General features: G+C 52.8%; 2 non-coding genes across 2 annotated transcripts; both read left to right on the forward strand.

Moving 5' to 3' along the window:
• The first annotated feature begins 1,441 nt into the window (after positions 1–1,441).
• Positions 1,442–1,513, forward strand: TRNAA-UGC (transfer RNA alanine (anticodon UGC)). Its single transcript has one exon. It is a non-coding gene; the product is annotated as a tRNA-Ala (tRNA).
• Positions 1,514–9,356: 7,843 nt separating this feature from the next.
• Positions 9,357–9,429, forward strand: TRNAM-CAU (transfer RNA methionine (anticodon CAU)). The gene has a single exon. It is a non-coding gene; the product is annotated as a tRNA-Met (tRNA).
• Positions 9,430–13,965: the final 4,536 nt, after the last annotated feature.

Raw genomic sequence — 13,965 nt, forward strand, 5'->3', positions numbered from 1 at the left:
CTGCAGCTTAAGTGATCCTTGGTTCAAATCCAAGTGCCCCCTTACAAGCCTGTTCCCTTAACAAAAATAAGCACATTTCCATTTCCATTATGTTCGGGAGCTCCACTGAATAGGGATGAATGGAAACACTCAGTGTTTTCCTGTGCAAATCCATAGAAACCTAGCAAACAGGTCCCTCATCTGAAATCAGTTCCAATCCTCTGAGTGTCTAGTTTATGTTTTCATCAATGAAACAAAGACACATGAAGGCACATTTGCAGATCCTTGGTCTCCGTGGGCTACAATGTGCAGAAGAACAAGAACCCCATCCCCTTGGGAGGAATGGACTAGTCTGTGTTACATTCCAATGGCAGCTGTTTAAAGGGATTGTGCTTCAAGTTCATGATCACCCGCAGCGTCTCTGTAAGGTTACCAACCACAGAGCCGGTTGTGGCTGCATCTAAGTAACCGCAGAGTTAGTGTAGTACCAGATCGTTAATTGCACAGCGTCACTTTCTGGTCTCGTGGATCATTTGGGTAGAAACAGCCTTTTCCTGCCTCTCTTTCACACAGAAGGACAATTTTCTTTGTGCAGACGCAGGAACATCAAGATCTTTCTGTCTCTTGTGCAAAGCAGGGTGTCAAATTCCAAGGAACCTTCCTCTTCTGCGATGGAAACAATGGAGAAGCAGGGGGCCCTGGGCACCTCCAGCCCTGGCCGGGAGATGTTCCCTCCCCGCTTTCTTTATGCTGCTTGTTGTTATTTCATGGAGTGTCTGGGATGGGGAAAAAGCTGAGTTCGCTCCAGGTGGAGGGAAAAAAGGACCCTGAGAATCTCAGGGCCTCAGGGAAAACCTAATCCCTGCTACCGGGATCATTGAGGTGCTGGGGATTTGAGCAGGAAAGGGACTGTGTGAATTGTCCAGGTGGGGAATGAATAACCATCGACAACTAGTTCCACCTCATTAACCACGGACACAGGCTAATCGTGCTGCAGATAGAAGGGAAACTGGGAGCAATTATTTGCTGTCAGCCATGGAAACAGTGACCCGAGTGCACTGCAGTGAATGTGCTGGGGAAAGCTGGACTTTACAGGCAGGTGGAAATAGCAGATCCGAGAAAAGCCCCCCCCCCCAACTTCTTCCACCAGGGTGAGGTGTTGAGCGACTCACAGCGCCCCCCAGCGCCGTTACCTTTCAGCAGGGGCTGGCAGCTCCAGCCAGTCAATGCAGGGAAGAGGGCCGAGTGTATCTCTGCACCCTGAGTCCAGGGCAGGCCCTCTCTCTCCACCACATAGAGAAACTGGCCCTGCTGCAAAGTGACCCCTGAGAACCAGCAACCTCCAAGACAGAGGGTTTGGCCCTCAGAGCAGGGAATGTGTCCCCCATGCTGCCGTTAGGCCCCTGGAGGCTCTGGAAACAGGAGGGCTCTGAGCGTAACCCATCCCCAACAACCCCCGTCTGGGGATGTAGCTCAGTGGTAGAGCGCATGCTTTGCATGTATGAGGCCCTGGGTTCGATCCCCAGCATCTCCAAGTTCTCTTTTCACCCTGCTGCTTTGCTCAGGCCCAGAGGGGATGTGGCCCAGCAGTCTCCCTGCAGGAGTTTCAGTCCTGCTCAGTGCGGGGCAGGTGCCCATTGCACGGAAGGTCTGTGGGGGTTTCTGCTCCTAAGTCACCTTGGTACATTTAAGATTCCCACCCAAGGGGCGGCTTGGGACAGTAGCGGATGAGAAGGGGGAATCATCCAGCCCTGGAGGGAAAGGTCCCGTCTGCCCAGACTGAGGGGCAAGGAGACGGAGGGGCAGTCAGTACTCAGAGAGGAGAGCGCTCAGTGATTTACACCCATCAGGGGACACTGTCTTTTTGAGGCGGGTGCAGCTGGCTTGGGATGGTGCTGAGGATGGATAGAAAACAGGCTGGAGTCAATGACAGATGGGACCACAGAAGGGGAAGGAGAAGGGCATCTCCATAGAAGGTCCTGGGTGCTCAGATACCCCAGTTCTGGGTACCCTGGCCTGTCCCAGAGAGAAAAGACAAAGAGGGGCCCAGCCCCCCGACAGTCATCCCATGGACAAGAATCTGGTTGGGAGTGGGGTGAAGGTTCCCGCTGGACAAAGGGGAGCTGAAGTCCCCCAGCGTCCTGGAATTTAAGCAATGCAAGCTTCAAACCCTGCACGGGTGGGGCCTGAGGGGCACCCCCAGAAGGTTGGGCTGGACAGGGGCGGCAGGTTTCTACAATTTTTGGTGGTTTCCAGAATGGGACCAAGTCCTGCCTCCCCGTCCACCTCCCCCCACATCTGCCTAAGGCTCTGGGAGGGAGTTTGGGTATGGGAGGGAGAGGGAAAGGGGTTGGGCTCTGGGAGGGAGTTTGGTCTGTGGGTTGCGGCAGGGGGTTGGGGTGCAGGAGGGAATGCAGGGTGCGGGGTCTGGGCTGGGGCAGGGGTTGGGGTGCAGGAGCAGGTGTGGGGGCAGGCTCTGGGAGGGAGTTTGGGTGTGTGGTGTGGGCTCTGGGCTGGGGCAGGGCGTTAGGGTGCAGGAATGGGTGGGGTGGCCAGGTTCAGGGAGGGAGTTCAGGTGTGGGCTCTGGGCTGGGGGAGGGGGTTGGGGTGCAGGAGAGGGTGCAGGTCGGGCTCTGGGAGGGAGTTTGGGTGCAGGGGGTGGGCTCTGGGCTGGGGAAGAGGGTTGGGGTGTGAGAGCAGGTGTGGGGGGAGGCCTGTGGGAGGAAGTTTGGGTGAGGGATCTGGGTTGGGGTTGGGGGTTGGGGTGCAGGAGGGGGTGCGGGCGCAGGCTCTGGGAGGGAGTTTGGGTGTGGGGTGTGGGCTCTGGGCTGGGGGAGGGGGTTGGGGTGCAGGAGAGGGTGCAGGTCGGGCTCTGGGAGGGAGTTGGGTGCAGGGGGTGGGCTCTGGGCTGGGGAAGAGGGTTGGGGTGCGAGAGCAGGTGTGGGGGGAGGCCTGTGGGAGGAAGTTTGGGTGCGGGATCTGGGTTGGGGTTGGGGGTTGGGGTGCAGGAGGGGGTGCGGGCGCAGGCTCTGGGAGGAAGTTTGGGTGTGGGGTGTGGGCTCTGGGCTGGGGCATGGGGGTAGGGTGCAGGAGGGAGTGCAGGGGGTGGACTCTGGGAGGGAGTTTGGGTGCAGGGGGTTGGGGTCTGGGCTGGGGCTTGGGGTGCGGGAGAGAGTGAGGGTGCAGCTCTTACCTCAGGCATCTCCCAAAAGCGACCCACACCCCCCTCTGGCAGCAGCTCCTAGGTGGAGGGTCTCTGCCCATCACTGCCCACGGACACCACCCCAGGAGCTCCCATTGCCACAGATGGCAGAGTCGGCCCTCGGGGCAGGGGCAGCGTGTGGAGATCTCCCCACCCCCGGGGCTGCAGGGACGCGCCAGCCGCTTCCGAGACTGGCAGGCCACACGGAGTGTAAGCAGTGTCAGGGTGAGCCTCACCCTGACATCTGGTGGTGAAGTCTGGCAAGTTGTGGAAAAGAACTTCAGGGGCCGATCTCATTTGCATAGGCACACCCACCCCGCCTAGAACGCGGCCATAGCTGCCCAAATGGTCACTTTGGCTGCTGTGGGATCCCCAGTGTCTCTGTTATTGGGGCAGGAAGAATAAATTGTTATTACCCTGATTATGGGAACTGTGCTGGGAACTGTACTTGGCCTTTTGTTATGATGGAGGGACTCACCATCAACTAAGTAGCAATCGCTAGGCAAGGGTCATGGGTTCCAAAACTCTGTGAATTGAGAGAGGTTGGGGACAAGTATTAATACTTGGTGGCGTGGGCCCCTTGGTGATGGTCTTACATGCTATTTTCTCTTTCTTTTCTCTCTACTGTGGGATCTCAGAGCTAATTTTGATTTTGTTAGAAGTCTAGTTACAGACTGCTGAGCTCGCTTTGGGTGAATGGTGTATCATCACTGAGGCTCCCTAACTACAAGCTGACTTCACCAAAGAGCTGAATTGACTAAGAGCTGAAATCACTGAGCGTTGTGTTAAGTAGTGGGGGAGCCTGAAGATCTATTGTGGAGAAGTTTGCGGGACGGCTGGAGTGCCTTGTGGACAGGCTGGTGGAGCAGTTCATGGGACGGCGGGAGCTGCTGGTGGGATGTGGAGCATTCGTGGGACGGTGGGAGCTGCTGGTGGGACGTGGAGCAGTTCGTGGACCGGCTGGTGGAGCAGTTCGTGGGACGGCGGGAGCTGCTGCTGGGCTGCAGAGCGGAGCTGAGCGAAGCAGTTTGTGGGGCGGCTGGTGGAGTGGAGGCCTATGGAGCTGTGGGGCGGTCAGCTTCAGATCATGTAAGGTGCCTTTTACCCCCACCCCCATCTCCACCCAGGTTGGGAGGTAAAGCTCTGCAGATAAACTTTTGAACTTTGGGGCTGCCCTGACCAGGGACAGAGACTTTTGGGTCATTGGACTTTTGGGACTTTGGGTGATTTGGGGTTGCTGGACTCAAGAACCAAAGGGAAAGGGCATGCCCCAATTTGCTTGGGGTGGGTATTTTTTTTGCTTGTGGGTTGTGTTATGAATCCTGTTGGTGGTGTTTCCCCAACATAATGCCACATTGTTTCTCTCTGTTATTAAAAGGCTTTCTGCTACACTCAGACTAGGTGCTTGCAAGAGGGGAAGTATTGCCTCTGGGAGGCGCCCAGCGGGGGTGGTACATATTTGTCCCAGGTCACTGGGTGGGGGCTCGAGCCGGTTTGCATTGTGTTATTGGAATGGATCCCCTAGATATTGAACCCGGCCCTTGTTGCTGCCAACTCTGATGGGCAGAAGGGTTACACGGAGCGAGGGTGGGCAGGAAGCCGTCTTAGCCCCCTTGTGCTGCCGGTGATGGCGGTGGGGGTCCCCGGGCCCTTTTAAATTGCCCGGGGGCAGCAGGCGGGGCTGGGGGAGACACCGGGCCCCGGACTTTGGTGGAGCCAGGCCCCCGTGGTCTTATGTTGCTGGAGCATGGGCACCAGGGGCCCAGATGAGGCGCCTCCCCTGCGGCTGGAGGAGCATGGGTGCTAATCCACCTTTCGGCAGGTTGGTTTTTGGAAGGTTAAATGAAGGCAGCCTCTGCTCTGGGCTCGCCCAGTTTCAGGGCCTGACGCTGCTTTGCACAACGATGAATCTCGGAACAGGCCAGCACTGAAATGACGGCAGAACCTGAGGAACGAAAAGCCTCCGGGTTCGTCTGTGGCCCTTGACGCCGAACGGGAGCCGTAATTTGACTCGCTTTGTGGCTGCGGCCGGTAAAATGTCAGGACAAAGTCGTCCCAGTGATTGTGACACTGGGTTTGAGGCGGCTTTGGTCTTATTAGAATGTAACTAGCATGGAACACTTGTGTTTTTAAAGGTGGCTTCCCCAAGCAATCCCAAGTTGTTCTTCCCAGAGCTGGGTGATGGTGGGCAGCAGGGGATCTCCCCAGTCTGCGGGGAAATCTCTCTGGGCCCCACTGTTAGTTCTCCAGCCTTTCTCCCCCTAACCACGCACACCTCTCCCCACCCGTTATCAATGCTTTACAGCGACCCCTCCCTCCCCTTATGGGATACAGCCTCTCAGTGACAGAGACTGCCTGGGGCTCCCCTCTGCATGGCCCCAATGGGGAAGGAAAGGGACCGATGGGGGAGGAAGAAGACGGGCAGAAGGAGTCAAATGGGGCTAAACCAGAATAGAGGAGATTTTCTTCCTGTTAAAATGGACTGGAGTCTCATTGCTGGAAAGCCTCATCTTGAGTGAGGTTTGAACCGGCAGCCTTTCAATTGCCAGGCAAAGGTGCGAACCACAGAGACCGATCACGGCCGACTTCCCAACGCTGTCCAAGGAGCCCCTGCAGGGGTGCAAGTGGTTAGTGCAAAGGGCAATGTTGCTGGGGTTGTGAATTCAAGCCTTCCCTGCAGGCCTGGTTTCTGTTACCCCATGGAGCTTCCCCAGCTTGCTTGTCCTAATTCACATGGAAAGTGCCATGAGAGGAAGGTCTGAAATGTGGACGTTGGTGCAAAGCTTGGGACCCCCCACCAATGCTGGCCCTAGCTCCGGGTGGGTTGCTCAGGGGCAGGGAGAATTGATTTCTTTGCTGCTGAGAAAGCTGCCAGGACAGGTATCATCCGCAAATTTGCTGAGAGTGCAATCCACACCATCCTCCAGATCTTTAATGAAGATATTGAACAAAACCAGCCCCAGGACCGACCCTTGGGGCACTCCGCTAGATACCGGCTGCCAACTAGACATGGAGCCATTGATCACTACCCGTTGAGCCCGACAATCTAGCCAGCTTTCTATCCACCTTATAGTGCATTCATCCAGACCATACTTCTTTAACTTGCTAGCAAGAATACTGTGGGAGACCGTGTCAAAAGCTTTGCTAAAGTCAAGGAACAACATGTCCACTGCTTTCCCCTCATCCACAGAGCCAGTTATCTCGTCATAGAAGGCAATTAGATTAGTCAGGCATGACTTGCCCTTGGTGAATCCATGCTGACTGTTCCTGATCACTTTCCTCTCCTCTAAGTGCTTCAGAATTGATTCCTTGAGGACATGCTCCATGATTTTTCCAGGGACTGAGGTGAGGCTGACTGGCCTGTAGTTCCCAGGATCCTCCTTCTTCCCTTTTTTAAAGATGGGCACTACATTAGCCTTTTTCCAATCTTCCGGGACTTCCCCCGATCGCCATGAGTTTTCAAAGATAATAGCCAATGGCTCCGCAATCACATCCGTCAATTCCTTTAGCACTCTCGGATGCAGCTCATCTGGCCCCATGGACTTGTGCATGTCCACTTTTTCTAAATAGTCCCGAACCACTTCTTTCTTCACAGAGGGCTTGCCACCTCCTCCGAATGCTGTGCTGCCCAGTGCAGTCATCTGGGAGCTGACCTTGTTCGTGAAGACAGAGGCAAAAAAAGCATTGAGTATGTTAGCTTTTTCCACATCCTCTGTCACTAGGTTGCCTCTCTCATTTAGTAATGGGCCCACAGTTTCCTTGGCTTTCTTCTTATTGCCAAAATACCTGAAGAAACCCTTCTTGTTACTCTTAACTTCGCTCGCTAGCTGCAACTCCAAGTGTGATTTGGCCTTCCTGATTTCACTTCTGCATGCCTGAGCAATATTTATATACTCATCCGTGGTCATTTGTCCAATCTTCCACTTCTTGTAAGCCTCTTTTTTGTGTTTAAAATCAGCAAGGATTTCTCTGTTAAGCCAAGCTGGTCGCCTACCATATTTACTATTCTTTCTACACATCGGGATGGTTTGTCTCTGTAACCTCAATAAGGATTCTTTAAAATACAGCCAGCTCTCCTGGACTCCTTTCCCCCTCATGTTATTCTCCCAGGGGATCCTGCCCATCAGTTCCCAGAAGGAGTCAAAGTCTGCTTTTCTGAAGTCCAGGGTCCGTATTCTGCTGCTTTCCTTTCCTCCTTGTGTCAGGATCGTGAACTCGACCATCTCATGGTCACTGCCTCCCAGGTTCCCATCCACTTTTGCTTCCCCTACTAATTCTTCCCGGTTTGTGAGCAGCAGGTCAAGAAGAGCTCTGCCCCTCGTCGGTTCCTCCAGCACTTGCACCAGGAAATTGTCCCCTACAGTTTCCAAAAACTTCCTGGATTGTCTGTGCACCGCTGTATTGCTCTCCCAGCTGATATCAGGATGATTGAAGTCGCCCATGAGAACCAGGGCGTGCCATCTTGTAGCTTCTGCGAGTTGCCGGAAGAAAGCCTCATCCACCTCATCCCCCTGGTCTGGTGGTCTACAGGAGACTCCCACCACGACATCACTCTTGTTGCTCAGGCTTCTAAACTTAATCCAGAGACTCTCAGGTTTTTCTACAGTTTCATACTTGAGCTCTGAGCAGTCATACTGCTCCCTTACATACAGTGCAACTCCCCCACCTTTTCTGGCCTCCCTGTCCTTCCTGAACAGTTTATATCCATCCATGACAGCACTCCAGTCATGCGAGTTATCCCACCAAGTCTCCGTTATTCCAATCACATCATAATTCCCTGACTTTGCCAGGATCTCCAGTTCTCCCTGCTTGTGTCCCAGGCTTTGTGCATTTGTATATAGGCACTTGAGATAACCCGCTGATCGCTCCTTGTTCTCCGTATGAGGCAGGAGCCCTCCCCTCTCACACGCTCCAGCTCGTGCTTCCTCCCGGTATCCCGCTTCCCCACTTACCTCAGGGCTTTGGTCTCCTTTCCCTGGTGAACCTAGTTTAAAGCCCTCCTCACTAGGTTAGCCAGCCTGCTCACGAAGATGCTCTTCCCTCTCTTCGTTAAGTGGAGCCCGTCTCTGCCTAGCATTCCTCCTTCTTGGAACACCATCCCATGATTGAAGAATCCAAAGCCTTCTCTCCGACACCACCTGTGTAGCCATTCCTTGACTTCCACGATTTGACAGTCTCTACCCCGGCCTTTTCCTTCCACGGGGAGGATGGACGAGAACAACACTTGCACCTCAAACTCCTTTATCCTTCTTCCCAGAGCCACGTAGTCTGCAGTGATCCGCTCAAGGTAATTCTTGGCAGTATCATTGGTGCCCACGTGGAAAAGCAGGAAGGGGTAGCGGTCCGAGGGCTTGATGAGTCTCGGCAGTCTCTCCGTCACATCGCGACTCTTAGCCCCCGGCAAGCAGCAGACTTCTCTGTTTTCCCGGTCAGGGCGGCAGATAGATGACTCAGTCCTCCTGAGGAGAGAGTCCCCGACCACCACCACCCACCTCCTTCTCTTGGGAGTGATGGTCGTGGAACCCCCAACCTTAGGACAGTGCATCTCATGCCTTTCAACTGGCGGAGTCTCCTTCTGCTCCCTTCCCCCAGACGTAACATCTGGGCCACTCCCCGCAATGGTACCTGTGGAGAGAACATGAAAATGGTTACTTACCTGTGTCGGCTTTGCTGGTACATGGACTTTCCCCCTTCTTCTTCTGGAGGTCACATGTTGCCAGATTTCTTCACAGTCCTCCTCTCCCTGCTGCGCAGCCTGCTCTGAATCTTCAGAACCTTGTGCCCATAGAAGCATATCCTGACGTCTGTCCAGGAAATCTTCAGTGTCTCTTATGCAACGCAGGGTCGATACCTGTTGCTCCAGACCTTGAACCTTCTCTTCCAATAGGGAGACCAGCTTGCACTTTGTACAGACAAAGTCGCTTCTGTCCTCTGGAAGAAAGACAAACATGGCACATCCAGTGCAGGTCACAACAGTTGAACACTCCCCATCCATATTACCTTCCTACTATGAGCTTCCTCCGGAGATGCAGTAATTCCTCAGAGAAGTCGTTAGGGTGTAAGCCTCAGTGGGCTCACTCCAGGTGAACTCCCAGGCAAACTCCTGCTGTTTGCTGCTCTGCTGTTCCCCGCTGCTCAGCTGGTTCTATAAGCACCGAGCCTAAAGCTCTTCCAAGCCTTCTTAGCGCAGCGGGCAGTGCATCAGTCTCATAATCTGAAGGTCCTGAGTTCAAGCCTCAGAGAAGGCAACTCTTCTTGCTCCCTGCTTTAGATTTTCTAACGGAAATCAGAGAAAAAAAGACTAGAGCTGAGTGGTTTCTAGACACCCTCCCATCCATCTAACACACACACAAAGACTTTTCTAACGGTACGTGTACAGTACGAAATTAGTTCAAAATTATTCGATTCGAAATTTCGGGAGCTATTTTAGACATTCAGTCTTCGGTGTCCCCACTAAAGCATGTGAATTCGGCAGAGTGCGTCCACAGTCCCGAGGCTAGCATCGAACGTCGGAGCGGGTGCACCGTGGGTCGCTATCCCACAGTTCCTGCAGTTCCCGCCGCCCACTGGAATTCTGGGTTACGCTCCCAGTGCACGATGGGGCAAAAACATTCTTGCGGGTGTTTCTGGTGCGTGTCATCAGGAAGCTCTGGTAGACAATCGTTGCACGCCTTTTTGGCATGCAGACGCCGTACTGCTTTCAGCAGATGGTGCACCGCTTGCTCTCCTGCAACTATGAATCCGCCTCTCATTTCCTCTCCCCTTCCGATGTAATCTCTACTATCTGCTCTTTCTCTTCCTCATCGAACTCTTCTGCCTCCAACTCTGCTCTCCCGCTGGTGCCACGCTTCCGAGCTTCTCCGGGTTGTCTGTCCTGGGCTCCCGCCTCCGTGAAAGCCACAGAAGACCACCATTTCCCGCCTTTCTTCGGCTACCACGGACCAAACAGCACCTCTTCCCCTGCCACAGTTTTGACCATTGTAAATACCTCGCACATTATCCAGCAGTATGTGCAGTCCCTGCAAAACGGGGCGAGGAAACGACGACGGTGCGATTACTATACTGATGAGGACATGGACAAAGATGGCACGGCGTGTGGCAATTGGGAGATCATGGTGGTGCTGGGCCAGGTTCATGCCGTGGCACGCCGATTCTGGGCCCAGGAAACAAGCACAGACTGCTGGGGCCTCATCGCGTTGCAGGTGTGGGATGATTCCCAGTGGCTGAGAAACTTTTGTATGCGTAAGGGCCACTTTCATGGAGCTTTGCGACTTGCTGTCCCCTGCCCTGAAGCGCAAAGCCACCCTCACAGTTGGGAAGGGAGTGGCCATAGCCCTGCGGAAGCTTGCAACGCCCGACAGCTACCGGTCAGTTGGGAATCAGTTTGGAGTGGGGAAATCTACTGTGGGGGCTGCTGTGATCTAAGTAGCCAACACAATCATTGACCAGCTGCTATCAAGGGTCGTGACTTTGGGAAATGTGCGGACCATTGTGGATGGCTTTAATGCGCTGGGGTTCCCTGACTGCGGCGGGGTGATAGACATAACGCATATCCCTCTCTTGGCCCCGGAACAGCGGGGTGGCCACTACATAAACTGCAAGGGGTACTCTTCCATGGTGCTGCAAGCCCTGGTGGATCACAAGGGACGTGGCGAAAGGGATGCACAAACAATCCAGTTGGGCTATTGCCCACAAGCTCACCCCAAGCAGCTTGGACTCCTGATGACTGTGATGCTGAGGTTCCTTAGACCCCTGTTCATATTTCAGACCCCAGCCGGTGCAGCATCCCTGCCCAACCACTCACCATCTGCCCCAGGAGAACCAGCTGGTGGGCTGCATCCACAGGCAGGTAGTTTATGCCGCTCCCCTCAGAGCAGCAGCCACAGCTGTGCAGCTAATCCCCACATCTGGTTGCCGGGGATCCAGCTGGATTGTTTGTGCATCCCTTTCAAGACTTGCCCTCAACAACCTGGCAGCCCCTAGCTTTCTCATTGCTCTGTGGTTGTTTGCTCTGTGAAAGGGGCCTCTAGGAATTGGTATTTCCAGAGGCATTAAAGAATCATAAAGGAGAAGGAAAAGTTAATGCCTTAGAAAAGTCTGTGTGTCTGTGTTAGATGGATGGGAGGGTGTCGAGAGCAGAGTGGTTTCTAGTCTTTTTTCTCGGATTTCCAGTGGTAATCAAGGTCAGCCATTGCCAGCAGTTGACAAGAACATGTGAGAACAGTGGGGGCGGGAAATAAACATGGGGAAATAGTTTTACTTTGTGTAATGACCCATCCACTCCCAGTCTTTATTCAAGCCTAAGTTTGTATCCAGTTTGCAAATTAATTCCAATGATCACTACAAAAGGTTATCCCCACCCCACCCGGCTCTCCTCCTGGTAATAGCTCACCTTACCTGATCACTCTCGTTACAGTGTGTAGGGTAACCCCCATTGTTTCATGTTCTCTGTGTATAGGAGTCTCCCCACTGTATTTTCCACTGCATGCATCTGATGAAGTGAACTGTTGCTCACGAAAGCTTATGCTCCAATAAATTTGTTCGTCTCTAAGGTGCCACAAGTCCTCCTGTTCTTACTCATGGTGTTGTATCCCCATAGTGTGGCCGTTTGGTGTCAGTCCTTTTAAATAAACAATGAGTTTTTTTCATAGAAACCATATTTTCCTCAAACAGACACAGGAGTAGATTAATCTACAAAGGGAAGGTGATTCCAAGGCAGTTCCGGAGGGAGAAGGGAACGTTTTCAGCATCACTAAATTATTGTGTTGTACCTCACACACACACAGAGTGACAATAAACTCAATTAACTGAGCTACCAACACACTGCACAGGAATGAAATAAACAACTTTATGTTCAAGGAGTTCGGTGCATTTAAATAATATTAAAAATATGTTTTGGGCAACGCATGGAAAATTCATTGTATTGTACAACGCACTTGATATAGTTAATACACCACATAATATTTAATGAAGTTAAGAACGATGTGCTTATAAATTAACATGTTGTGCCATTTACACACGCACAAGACCTAGAAAAAACTGAATTATTTGAGCTTCCAACATTTCTACTTTCTCACAGCATGTTAGACCCCCTGCTTTAAATGAAATATGTCTAAAGGCCAGATGTATGAAAGAATTGTCTCGTTCTGTATTTCTTAGCTTTTATCTCAAAAGGTAATAGCCTCATAATCTCCCCCAAACACCCTGGGACCTCTGCAAATTATTAAAATGCCCCTGTTCTCAGCAAGGCCACGACAGTGACCCACAGCTAGAGTGTCTAGGCCAAGCGTTCTGAAGGAGGCAAGTCAAAGATTTTCTCTTTGCTTCCCTTGGCAAGGTCTGAGTGGGAAAACAAAATCCCCCACATGGAAAGTTTTCTGCTGAGAAACCAATACTAGTCTGTTTGGGGACTTTGATTTGAATGGATTATTATTATTCTCTTCTGATCTCTGAATTATTTCAGTTCAGTCTTTGTCCTCCAGATGTGTTGCAAGGTGTTGAATTGCGGGGGAGAGAGGCCAAGTCATGACGTCTCTTCCCCTCTTTCATAGTTTCTTCCAACTTCTTAGGAAGTTCCTCTGCTATGATGTGAGTCAAGCAGTGTCCATTGTCTCCGGGCTCTCCGAAAGCAGAGGAGGCTTGTTCCTCTTGAGTTTTCTTTCCGTTGCTCTTGTGATCCTGATGGAGGAAGCGGAAGCTTAATTTGAGTTTCTCCCCACTCCCCTCCTTCTGCTGGCAGTGTGTGTCTTCACCAGGAGTGCTTCCACCGAATGAAGAGGGGCAGTGTGGGGGGGCTGAGAAACGGGGCTCTTCACTCCGCGCAGCTGCCCACTGGGAGCCCACCTGCCCCCTGGGCTCTTGACTCCCCACCTCCTCCCTGGAGTGGGAGCCGGCCACCTGGGCTTCTTGCCTGCCTGCTCCCAGCCAGGAGTGGGGGCGGGGGCCAAGTGCTCAGGCTTCTCGGCTCCCTGCGCTGGGAGCCAGGAGCTTTCGTGCAGCAGCCCCGCGAGGAGCCAGGCAGGTGCAGCCCCGCTGGGATCAGGGAGCGGAGGGCAGCCATGAAGGGAGCCAGCCGGAAGCCATGACATTGGCAAGACAGCCAGCAGCCCCTGTGAGTAAGGCAGTGTCTACACAGACACTGTGTTGTCCTAACGACCCCAACGCAATCCCCGTGCCTCTTGAGGAGCTGGAGTTACTATGTGGGTGTAGCAGGGCACTTACATGGATGGGACAAGGCTGTAGTGTGCACCGTGAGGTAATTAGGACAACCTAAAATGCTGTTGGCAGGCCTAACTGTGTAGTGTAGCCCAGGTTTTAATCTCCTGCTGATGGGATATATGCTGGGTGCCTTGTTTCCTTTGCTTAGGAGTGCTTGTTCTCACACCTATCTCCTTGCTTTCCATTCCAGTTCAGGGAAGGAGAGAATAACCAAGTCTTCAGGTATGAAAAGGCAAAACATTTCTACATGACCCTTCGCAGTCAGTGAAACCTGTGGTGGGAAACGTGCCCTTGATTTTACTGCATTTTTGGTTTCTTGTCTTGTTGGTTGCTCCCGAGGAGCTGGCAGGGAAATGTCCATGGAGAAGTGGAGTGGATGTGAGGTTTCTTGCTTACGAGACTTGCCTGCATTTTGGCCTCATTGTGAGAAGGGCAAATTGGTACAATTGGTTTCTGTCGTAGATTGTAGTGTAGTGTGGTGGTTATCATATTTGCTTCACACGCAAAATATCCCTGGTTTAAAACTAGGCAGAAACAGTGCCTTTTCCCCCGACTGATCAGTTTTG

Source organism: Caretta caretta, chromosome 28, assembly GCF_965140235.1.
Source record: "Caretta caretta isolate rCarCar2 chromosome 28, rCarCar1.hap1, whole genome shotgun sequence".
NCBI classification, from domain to species: domain Eukaryota; kingdom Metazoa; phylum Chordata; order Testudines; family Cheloniidae; genus Caretta; species Caretta caretta.